At 32.8% G+C, this 11945-nt stretch overlaps 1 non-coding gene across 1 annotated transcript; it reads right to left on the bottom strand.

Annotated features, from left to right (window-relative positions):
- Nucleotides 1-5533: 5533 nt before the first annotated feature.
- Nucleotides 5534-5688, bottom strand: LOC112478928. The gene has a single exon (XR_003046006.1). It is a non-coding gene; the product is annotated as a small nucleolar RNA SNORA62/SNORA6 family (small nucleolar RNA).
- Between the last annotated feature and the right edge of the window lie 6257 nt (nucleotides 5689-11945).

Raw genomic sequence — 11945 nt, 5'->3', positions numbered from 1 at the left:
TTGATCAATGGACCAGAATGGAGAGCCCAGAAATAAATCAACGTTTATACTCACATTTAATATATGACAAAGGAAGCAAGAATATACAATGGGATAAAGACAGTCTCTTTAATAAATGGTGCTGGGAAAATTGGACAGATATATGCAAAAAAAAAAAAGCTGGACCAACTTCTTACACTGTATACTTGAATAAACTCAAAAATGGGTTAAAGACTTAAATGTAAGTCTTGAAACCATAAAACTTCTAGAAGAAAACATAGGCAGTATCTCTCTGATATTGCTACTAGTAATTTCTTTTTGAAATTATCTCCTCAGGCAAGGGAAACAAAAGGAAAAATAAACAAATGAGACTACATCAAACTAAAAAATTTTTGTATGCAAAGAAAATCATCAACAAAATGAAAAGACAACCAACTGAATGGGAGAAAATATTCGCTTATGATACATCTGTTAAGAGGTTAATACCTAAAATATATAAAGAACTCATACAACTCAACAACAACAAAAATACAAACGATCCATTTAAAAAATGGGCAGAAGACCTGAACAGATATTTCTCCAAAGAGGAAATACGGATGGCCAATAGACATATGAAAAGATGTTCAAGGTCACTAATCATCAGAGAAATGCAAATTAAAACCATGATGAGCTATCAGCTCACACTTGGCAGAATGTCTATCATCAATAAATCAAAAAACAAGTGTTGGCGAGGATGTGGAGAAAAGGGAACCCTAATACACTGTTGGTGGGATTGCAGATTGGTACAATCATTATGGAAAATAGCCTGGAGGTTTCTCAAAAACTTAAAAATTGCACTTCTGGGTATTTATCCAAAGAAAACCAAAACAATAATTCATAAAGATCCATGCACCCCTATGTTCACTGCAGCTCTATTCACAGTAGCTAAGATATGGAAACAACCTAAATGCCCAACAACAGATGATTGGATAAAAAGTTATGGTTCATATCTATGATGGAATATTACTCAGCCATTAAAAAAAAAAATGAAATCCTACCATTTGCAATGACGTGGATGGACCTAGAGGTCATTATGCTGAGTGAAATAAGTTAGACAGAGAAAGATAAATAGTGTATGATTTTACTTATATGTAGAATCTAAGGAACAAAAAGAAAAAACTAATAAAAAACAGACACAAATATAGAGGACAACCTGGTGATGGCCAGAGGAGAGGGGGTTTGGGAGGGCTGGGAGAAAGGGGTGAAAGGTTAAAGAAGTACGAATTAGTAGTTGATAGATGGTCACAGGATGGGGATCATGGCATAGGGAATGCAGTTAATATTAATGTAATGGCTAGGTAGAGAGCCAGAGGAGAGAAAGAGCAATTAGGGGGATCATTTTATAAACTATAAAAATGTCTAACCAATGTATTGTATACTTGAAACTAATAATAAAATAAAATACTAAAGGTTAAATAAAAGTCCTAAACTTTAATGAGCACATTCTCATTTTGCCCACATTCCATTGGTCAAAGAAAGTCATAGAGTCGAAGCTAACACCAAAGGGGATGGAGGGGTATTTCTTCTATGAAGAGATGTGGGGAGGGAGTGAATATTTCCTTAATGTAATCTGATCTTTCACAGCACCTTATCCACCCTATTTTCTTTATCTCCTTTTTCTTCTTCAATCCCATCTACTAATCTGAAATGCATTTCTAGCATTATTGCTTGTCTATACAGGCTCATCTACCATCTTCATCCTCAAAGTTAAACTAAATTGCGTATGGTTCCCTGTGCTCTCTCATGCTCATTTTCAGTAACAAGACTAGAGAAACAATAATAGAGTCTCTTTTCCCTCTAGGGACACTCAACAATGATGTTATGTCAGTTCATGTTAGTTAAGTATTTATTATGTACCAGGTCATAAGCTAAGCACTTTACATATATTGCCCCCATTTAATACTTATGATTGCCTTAAAAAGTAGGTACCATTAACTCTCCCCAATATTTGAAATGGGGAAATTAAGATTAGAGAGAATATCTTCCCTAAAACCACAGTGACAATTTGTGGAGGCACCCCAACAGGTTTTCCTGACTCCACGATTCTTTCCTAACCACTATGCTCTACATTGCTTTTTATATTTTTGCTTTTTTACACCCAGCACTAAAGATAGTATTTGGTTGTAAAGTGGACCTGTTTAGTTGACTACACAGTTTAAATTCACCAAATGGCTACACAAACTTCTATTTGCTTTAATATGGTTCAAAAACTAGTAGTGTGATCACGTTTTTATTTATAATAGTTTAGGCAACTCTTTATACTAAATATTCCATATTAAAACTTTTCTGGTTATAGATGTTTTCTGTAAACTAAATTTAGCTGAGATGATCAATATTTTCTTTAAAGCAAATAACACTTTTGTGAGATAAATATATATAGGCACATATCTGCAATACTTTTTAATCTTTTATATCAAAGGTAGAAAGGAATGCATAGGGATTAGATTAATATTGGATATTTTCAGTTATTTATCACTGGAATTTTGTTTAAGTGCTTTATCTCTCCAATAAAAGAGAGCTATGAAAGTGTTGATCAATAAATTGTAAATAGATTTTTCAAAAAGAGCAAAAACCATATTTTGATTTTATCTTACATTTTACATGAATACAAAATAACTCTTTACAAGGAGAATAACCATTTTGTGAATTTTTTCCCTAAGAAAACATGAACATTATTAATGATTTTTCTGTTTTTTTCCCTCAGACTTAGAATACCAATAAATTAAATTGAATTAGAGAATTTAATTGTTAAAAAAATAATTTTAGCTTTGTACTTGCCACTAAATTTTGCTGTGACCTTAAAGCTGAGCTTAAAAATTGTCTATTAATTTCTTAAAAGCCACAGAATTTAGAATATTTTTTGAATAATTTTTAACTTAGAGCTCAGTTGATTATTAGGTTGTCTCAAAGTCTAACAATTTGCTTTAGCTCAGTGTTCTCGACCCTATCTATATGAATATTAGAACTCTTGAGGAGCATTAAAAATGTGGGTACCCCAACTCTGTAAATATACTTAATATCATTTTAAATAGTTGAATTTTATAACATGTGAATTATATCTCAATACAAAAAAAATTTTTTTTAATGTTTGTGCCAACGCCTCACTCTGGACTAATTAAATCGGAATCATTCCAGGAAAGGTCAAGGCACTTAAATGATTCTGATGTGCGGCTAGGGGCTAACACCACTGCTTTAGCTTGTCCTACTTAGTTAAAAAACAGTAGTTAACATTAATCATTTTTAGCATTTATTCTGGCAAATGAAGTGTTTAAAAGCAAAATAGTTTCAATCTCTAACTCTGTTTAGGTTGACTACAAGTCTTCAAAATTGAAGATATAAGGGTAAAGTTCTTTTGAAATAACAGAAAACAACCTAGTTGTTTTTAACTAACTTCAGTGTGATACAGGAATACGCTCATTTCAGACTAGAAGGCAGAACTATATTGAGAACCAAAGACTATTTCTGGAGAGGGGTTAGGAAAGTAGGGTGATGGTTACTTCCACTTAGTGCAGAGGATCAGCAAAACGTACCAAAAGGATCTAGACTGGACTGGCAAGTTAAACTTCTCTGTAGATGTAGATGACACAGATTTTTCAATGATCCAGCACAGTCACCCTGGTCATTATGCTGAGAATGTGGCAGATCATGTACGTGCCATGAGTTTACCACTGGAAAGGGAAGAGTCTCATAGTGGAATATGTCGTTTGCATGTTTCTCCTCTTCTTTCCTGGCATCACCTACCCTGCCAGATGCCTACTGTCTTCAGAAAATACCCAATAAAACAGGACTTACCTCTAAAACAACCTGCCCAGGCCTACCCTAGCTGATGTCCCAGCTCTGGGCTTCTCTCTCCATCTATTAAAGTCCACAGTGAACATTGTGGTTGTCTCCCCTGTGTTCAGCCTCTTCTAACTATAACAGAGTGAGCTCTCAGATTTGTTATTTAAGGTAATATCATTTCTTTTGACACATGATTGGCTCAAGGCTAAGTGTAAATATCCCAATTTGGTACAATCAAGTTGGAGCTCAAGAGTTCTATTATTGGGGAAAAACACATTTTCTCCTTCTGGATGTGAATGAGGAAGTATGTAGCACTGTGAACTACCAACAGCTATACCGTTTGCATTAGGGAAGACTAGCTGAGAACAAAGTCAACCCATGTTGGTGGACAGAGCTGAGAAAATTGCAGAAGAGAAGATAAAGAGTCCTGATAACTGTGAAAATTTGGACCAAACCATGCTCAAATCCTAACTGTTCCCAGAGCCTCTTCATTAGGTAAGAAGATAAGTTCCCTTTAGTATATTATTAATTTTAAGGGGAGCTTTCTATTCCTTGCATACAAAACCATCTTAACCAATTTGGCTATTATGTATGAAATTTCTTTTAAATTGTTAATTTAGAAAATGGAATTAAGGGTCAATATAAGATTTTGGCATCATAGCCACCTTCTTAAGGTATGTGAACTTAAATGAGGAAATGTCTAAAACTAAAGAAATTCATTAAAAAAAAAAACAAAAAAAACAACGTGAATGGCCTTCAGACTATTAGGGTTGAGATTTCAGATTAAGAGATCTTCTCAAATCAAAACACTCCTAAGGAGGATCGTCTAGACTCTATTTATTGTCTAGCAAAATCTGCCTTTTTGATAACTGTTTCTGTTACTTCTTTAATGATGCCTACTTTTCCGACTACCATCATTACCCTGATCATCACCAATCTCTCAATCTATCCACTTCTCTCTCCTTATTATGCTTTTTCTTTTTCATCCTCGCCCTCACTGTTGCTCCAAGACCAGATTAATTTAAGCCTTTACTTTTAGCTGCCGAATACCATTCCTCCAGGCCATTAAATAACTAATAAATTAATGTAAGTCAATTTCCTAATGGCTAGGTAGGCTTCCTCAAATTACACATTAATTTTTAACTATGCCCAGGATGTTTCTTGTTTAAAGATTATTCTTTTTATTTTTTAATGGACACACTTTTAGAAACTGTTTCTTTTCTGTCAACCTTATTTTGATTTTGTTTAAGAGTCTGTGAAAGAACAGCTGAAGACTGCTCAATGGTCATTCCTACAGATTCAATGGCCTGAGCAGTGAGGGATGCAGACCAGTCTCCAGCGAGCACCCTGATCTTCAGTGGGGAACTGATGAACAGGCACAGAGGGCACCTGCTTGCTTTTAGACTAGTCTGTGTCCTTAGCGTGAGTAGAAATGAACTTAGGAGTGGCCTTTTCAGCAGTGGCCTCTCTTGCTTTTCAATCTCTTCAAGGTCTCTGTAAAAATAGAGATCAGGCATGACCTCCCATAGGTTTTCATGGGAGAAGGCGTCATGCGTGTGAACTTCCTGGGCTAGTACCCCTTTTTAAGATCTTAGAGCAGGATTCATCAAATTGGTCTGAAAACAGAAAAGACAAATAATGCTTGAGAGGCCCAAGTAGAGCAATAAATACAGAGAAAAACAGACCATTTTTAAATGCTTTCATCTCTCCTTAAAGTTCTCATACGTTCAAATAACACTTTAGCAAGGATTGCTATCGAACTCCACTCATTGGGCTAGAGACCCTTGTGGTGTTAGTAAAAAACTTGCCCTTATATGTAGCACACTACCTACACTTGTGAGTTCATTGGCCAGTTGGTGGCCTCAACTCCAAGCTCTACCAATATGCAGCTAAAGATTATTCTTAATGGTGGTAATTTGGTGGGAGAAAGGACAAAGAGAAAAAGGGGGGCAACTTTTGAGGACATCCTCAGACCATCCTGAAGAACTTGATTTGACCAGAAGATTGGACTAGGAAATTCTGGAAGAATAGGTGTACAGTTTGGAGTGAACTTGGTACTCACATGCATAGAGGTGGGAAAATGAAAGGAAAAATAATGTATTTCTATCAAGTAGGATAGCAGGAAAAAAATTGTTCATTGGTGAAGAGAGTAGGAAAGTGGAGTATTGTTATGATCTCAGAAGATCAGCAGACTCAAACTTTACAGAAATTCAACCAAAAGTTTAATTATAATTTTTATACCTAAACATAATGCAAAAAGGTAGAACAAAAGCCATGTAAAAATTAAGGTGCTAGCAGAAACCATCGCTGGTGTGATTAAACAAATACAACTGCTAAAAAAAAAGGGAACAAATAAATTTAGAATGGGTAGGTTACTACCAATTTTTACTATTCCAGATCTCCATCCTTAGCTTTTTTTGCATATATCTTTTTCCCTGCCAGACTCTAGAATGAGTTTTATCTTTATGTTTTTTATGATGATTAAAAAAAAAAACTGTATGGATTCACTCTATGAAAAGGCCACATCCTTGAGAACACCTGCCTTTGCTGTTAACTGATTGTTATTGAGCAAGAGCAAATGACATGAAGTCAGTTACAGTAAAGTGTAAATAAAAAAGTTTATGGCAGGGTGTGTAAAGAAAAAGAAAAAAAAAAAAGAAAAAAATTAATCACCCAGGCAAAGCAAGAACAGATCCAAAGGTCATTTTTTTTCTTCCCTTAAATACTTCATTAGATACCCTGACTTCATTAAAAATTGTGTTTATGTTTCAAAACTCTTAACTTTTGGAGATCATAATTGATAACTTTTTGTGACTTCTAGTGAAACAATTACATTCATTCTCAAAATAAATGTGTTTACTAATATAATGAACTTTATGAGGAGTATGAGAAGTTATTATCAGCTGAGAACATTATAATTTCTTAAGATTTTGTGCTTATTTGCAATTGTAAGTTCTTCCAAGGACATAAAAATTTCAGTTTTCTGCACTCACCCTAAATAATATCTATGTTTAATTGAGAACCAGAGTTAATCTAAGAATTTAGCATAAGGGATAGAATTATTCTTTGATTGGCCCCTTTTCTCAACATCTTTTATACCCTATCTCATACGACCTGATTTTCTCCGAGAATTTAGGAGACAACTTAGAATTGCAGGAAGTGTTCTACTCAATTTCAATTGAACGGTGTTAATTAAGCTCTTTCTATATACCAATGCTCAGTATTGCAGAGGATATAAACATGAACTATGTATTTTGTATCACTGATGGTGTCAGTGGGTAGTTAGGGTGTGGTGTAGTTAGATCCACTTCAGTCTCTATTATTCATCATCACCTATCCCAAATAAGCACAAGATAGAAAGAAAAGTACTACATCTAATATTTTAAAGCACTTTCTACATATATACCCTAGGAGCACTCCACCTCCACCACTTACACCTAACAAGATTGTCACCCCTGAGGCCCTTCTACCTTGACTTTTATACTCAAGAAACATAGAGTTTAGTAAGAGAGAAAAAGCATTCAGAAAATCAGAAAATTCAGAAAAAGCTAATTTCTTTCATATAAAGGAATTTTAATAGAGAAAGTGCCTTTCCATCATTCTTGTTTTCTAATTACCATCTGGATGTCTTTCTTCTGAACCTCTGTTCTGTACTCTACATCTTTTTGGCAAAATCTATTTTCTTAGAATTTATGTGTTAAATCACAATGGTTTACGTTTTGGGCAATTTGTTATTGAAACTTAGAATCTTCCAACCAATGTCCACCTTGAGATTAATAAGCATAATATTCTAGACTTTGACTTTAATTTTTATTCTCTTCCTTTGAGTCTTAGCTATGACAATTAAGTCATCAAATTTGTAATGACTTGTAATTTCTCTTTAGTATCCATATTATTCACATTATGAACCACCAAAATGAGTTGATCTCCATCTCTTTTCATTTACTTTCCCTGGTAGCAATTTTATTCTTTTAGAATACAATTACTATTCTTTTAAGTATTCCTTTTATAATTTTCCTCTTTAAATGAACAAACAATAAGATTGACTTTTTGGGATTGTGTGCATTTCTGCAAGTTTTAACACATGTATGAGTTCATATAACCATTTCCACAATCAGGATACAGAATAATTCTATCACACTCATTATTTTTAATTGTTTATTTTTTACTGTTGGGTTTTAAGAGTTCCTTATGTATTCTATACAAATGTACTTTGTTGGATATGTAATTTGTAAGTATTTTTTCCAGTTTTAACTTTGTCTTTTTATTCTCTTAACAGTGTCTTTTGTAGGGCAAATCTTAATTTCGATAAATTTCAATTTGTCATTCTTTTCTTTATGAATCATGCTTTTGGTGTTGATTCTATGAATTTTTTGCTTAAGCCCAGATCATGATGATTTTTCTGCTATGTTTTCTTCTTAAACTTTCACAGTTTTATGTGTTATATTTATATCTCTAATCCACTTTGACTTAATTTTGACATAGAATATAAAGTTTAGGTCAAGGTTCTTTTTTCTTAACACGTGAATGTCCAATTGTTCCAATATCACTTGTTGAAAAAATTATCTTTCTCAAATTAACTTTGCAACTTTGTCAAAATCAATTGACCTTGACTGTGTGGGCCTAGTTCTGGATGCTCTATTATGTTTCATTGCTCTACATGGCTATCCTTTTGCTAAAACCATAATTTACTGATTAATGTAGTGTTATAGAAATTAGAATCAGGTAGTAAAAGTCACACAATTAAAAAAAAGGTTTTTTTGGTTATTCAAATTCCTTTGCTTTTCCATATAAATTTAGAATTGTTTGTCTATCTCTACGAAAAATTCCCACTTGAATTTTGATTTAATTTGTACATCAATTTGAGGAAAAGTCACATGTTAGCTATATTGAGTCTTCCAATCTATGAACAAGGTTTGCCTCTCAATATATTTAGGTTTTCTTTTATTTCTTTGATCAGTGTTTTGAAGTTTAGATTTATTCCTAAATATTTCACTCTTTTGGACCTATTATGAATGCTATTTTTTAAGTGAGTTTTTAATTGTTCATTGCTAGTATATATAAATATGACTAAGTTTTGAGTATTGAACTTGGAAACCTGCAAACTTGCTGAACTCACATAGTTCTATAAATTTTTATGTTGATTCCATGAGTTTGTTTGTTTGTTTACATATACAAGCATGTCATCTGTAAATAGGAACAGATTAATTCTAACTTTCCAATCTGTTGCCTTGCCTTATTGTATTGGCTAGGACTTTCAGTACAGTGTTGGATGAAAGTGGAGAGAATGGACAGTCCTGCCTTATTCTCTATCTGATGAGGAAAGGATTCATTGTTTTACCATGAATCATGATGTTAGTTGTAGATTTTTGCAGATGTCTTTCATCAGGTTAAGAAAGTTTCCTTTCTATTCCTAGTTATCTGTGTAGTTTTTATTATGAAGAAATGTTGAATTTTGTCAAATGCTTTTTTTGTTTCAATTGATACAATCATATGGATTTATTCTTTTGTCTATTAATATGGTTTGATTACATTGGTTGATTTTCAAACATTGAATGAGCCTGGCTGGATTCCCAGGACAAATTTCCCTTGGTCATTGTATATTATTCTTGTATGCTTATGAGTTTAATTTTTTTGCATTTTGTTGAATATTCATTTGTCTATATTAATGAAAGAAATTAGTTTTATTTTCTGGTGCTGTCATCGGCATCAAAGCAATGCTGTACATGGCTCATTTTGGTGAATGTTCCTCGTGCATTTGAGAAAAATATATAAGCTGTTTTTGTTGGGATGAATGTTGTATAAAAATCAATTAGATCCAGTTGGTTAATAGTATTGTTTAGTACTTCTAGTCTTACAATTTTTATTTTTGTCTACTTGTTCTATCAGCTATTTAGAAAGGAATGTTAAAGTTTCTAAGTAAATTGAAGATTGTCTAGTTTTCCTTTTAGTTCTATCAGTTTTGGCTTTATGTATTTTAAAGTTCTAATATTAGGTATATACACATTTAGGATTTTTTAACATCTTGTAAATTTACCCTTTTATTGTAAATAATGTCTCTCTTGATTCTCAATAATTTTTCTTGCTCTATAGTGTACTGTGTCTGATATTGATATAGCCACTCAGGTTTTCTTTAGATTAATGTTTGCATGATATATCTTTTTCCATTATTTTACACTTAACTTTCCAACATCATAATATTTAAAATAGGTTTCTTATAGACAGTATGTAGTTGAGACTTTTAAAGAGTCTTTTAAAGAGTCATTCTGATGACCTCTGTTTTTTAGTTTGTCTTCTTCTACTATTTATGTTGAATAAATATTGGTATGTTTGGGATTAGGTCTGCCATTTTATTATCTGTTTTCTTTTTTATTTCCTCTATGATTTGTTCCTCTGTTTCTCTTTCATTGCTTTCTTTGGATTATTTGAATATTTTTCATTATTCCAATTTATCTATTGAGGTTTTTTTATTGCCTCTTTATACAGCTTTTTTAAAAAATGGTTTCTTTAAAGATTACAACATATATATTTAAATTTTCACTTTATACTTAGAATTACTGTCCTACCAATTCATGGAGAATGTGGAACATTTCAGTAGGTTTCTTTACGTCTCCCATTTATGTTGTAGTTGTCAAATGTATTACTTCTACATCCATTGAAAATTCCATCAAGACAATGTTTTTTGAAAGCAATAACTTTTGCTTTTGACAGGCATACATATTTGGAAGAACTTAGAGGAGAAGAATAATCAATTATATTTATCCAGCTTTTATCATTTCTGTTACTTTTCATTCTTAAGGTCTCAAATTTCCTTCTTGTATCATTTTCCTTCAGTCTGAAAAACTTCCTTTGACATTTTTAGCACATGTCTATGGTGATAAATTTCCTTACCTTTTCTTTATCTTAGAATTTCTTTTTTTCTTTTTCCTTTTCACTGGATATAGAATTCTGAGTTGATAGTTCTTTTCTTTCAGCACTTTGAAGATTCCATATCTTTCTGACTCTCATGGTTTCTTATGAGAATTCTCATCTATCAAATCACTGCTACCCTAGAGGTAATGTATTGTTTTTCTCTGGTTGCTTTTGGGCCTTTTTCTTTATCTTATTGTTTAGCAGTTTGACTATGATGTATGTTGACATTGCTTTGTTTAAAATGATCATATTTGGAGTTTATTGAGCTTCTAGAATCTGTAGACTTGTGTCTTTTGTCAAGGAAGTTTTCAGCCATTATTTCCTCAAATATTTTTTATGTTCCGTGTTCTTTCTCCTCTCTTTTTGGGACTCTGATAACGCAAAACTTAGACCTTTTAAAATTGTTCTAGAGGCCCAAGGCTTTCTTCACTTTTTAATAATTTTTTTTGTCTCTGTTTAGAATAATATTTATTGATTAATTTTCAGGTTTACTAACTCACTATTCTGTCATCTCCATTTTGCTGTTGATCCTGTGTAGTGAATATTTTTTAGGTTATCAAGTATTTTAATCATACTGTTGTATTTTATTCTTTATCTCTTTTATTTCTTTGCTGAGGTTTCTCATTTGTTTCAAAAAATGGTCTCTCTTAATTTTTTGAAGCATATTATAATAACTTCTTTGCAATTTTCAGTGAATAATTCCAACATTTGCATCACCAAAGCATCTATTGATTGTCTTTTTCCTTGTGAGTTGATATTTTCCTGATTCTTTATATGGTAAGTAATCTTTAATTGTATCCTGAATTAAATAACAGATTTACTCTGGGTTTTGCTTAAATCTTAAGAAGAAATTTGATATTTTTGTTTTGATCTTTCCCCTGTGGTCTGTTGTCCAAATGTTGTTTCAGTTTTAGAAGTATTTATAGTGCTATTAAGATTGCTATCATGTGAATGCCACCCTGTGGTAAGCTATTTGGAATCAGATCCATGCATGTATAGCTCTTTGGTTAGTCCAGGAGTACATGCACAACTTTATGGTTTGACTTCTTGACTTTCCTCTTCACCATGATTTCCCCAGTGCCTTCTGGCTTCCACAGTCCTCCCTTTCTGGTTCACGACACAAAAAACTGGGCTCTAGTTTCCTTTGTCTGCCGTGTTCTTCTCATGATTGTGTCAGCATATACTGCCAAGCAATGGGAGGACAGAGAAAGAAAAAAAGCAAGTAGGATCCATTC

Source organism: Pteropus alecto, unplaced genomic scaffold (assembly GCF_000325575.1).
Source record: "Pteropus alecto unplaced genomic scaffold, ASM32557v1 scaffold63, whole genome shotgun sequence".
NCBI lineage: Eukaryota > Metazoa > Chordata > Mammalia > Chiroptera > Pteropodidae > Pteropus > Pteropus alecto.
The sequence above is the reverse complement of the archived record's forward strand: the minus strand, read 5'-3'. Positions and strand labels throughout refer to the sequence as shown.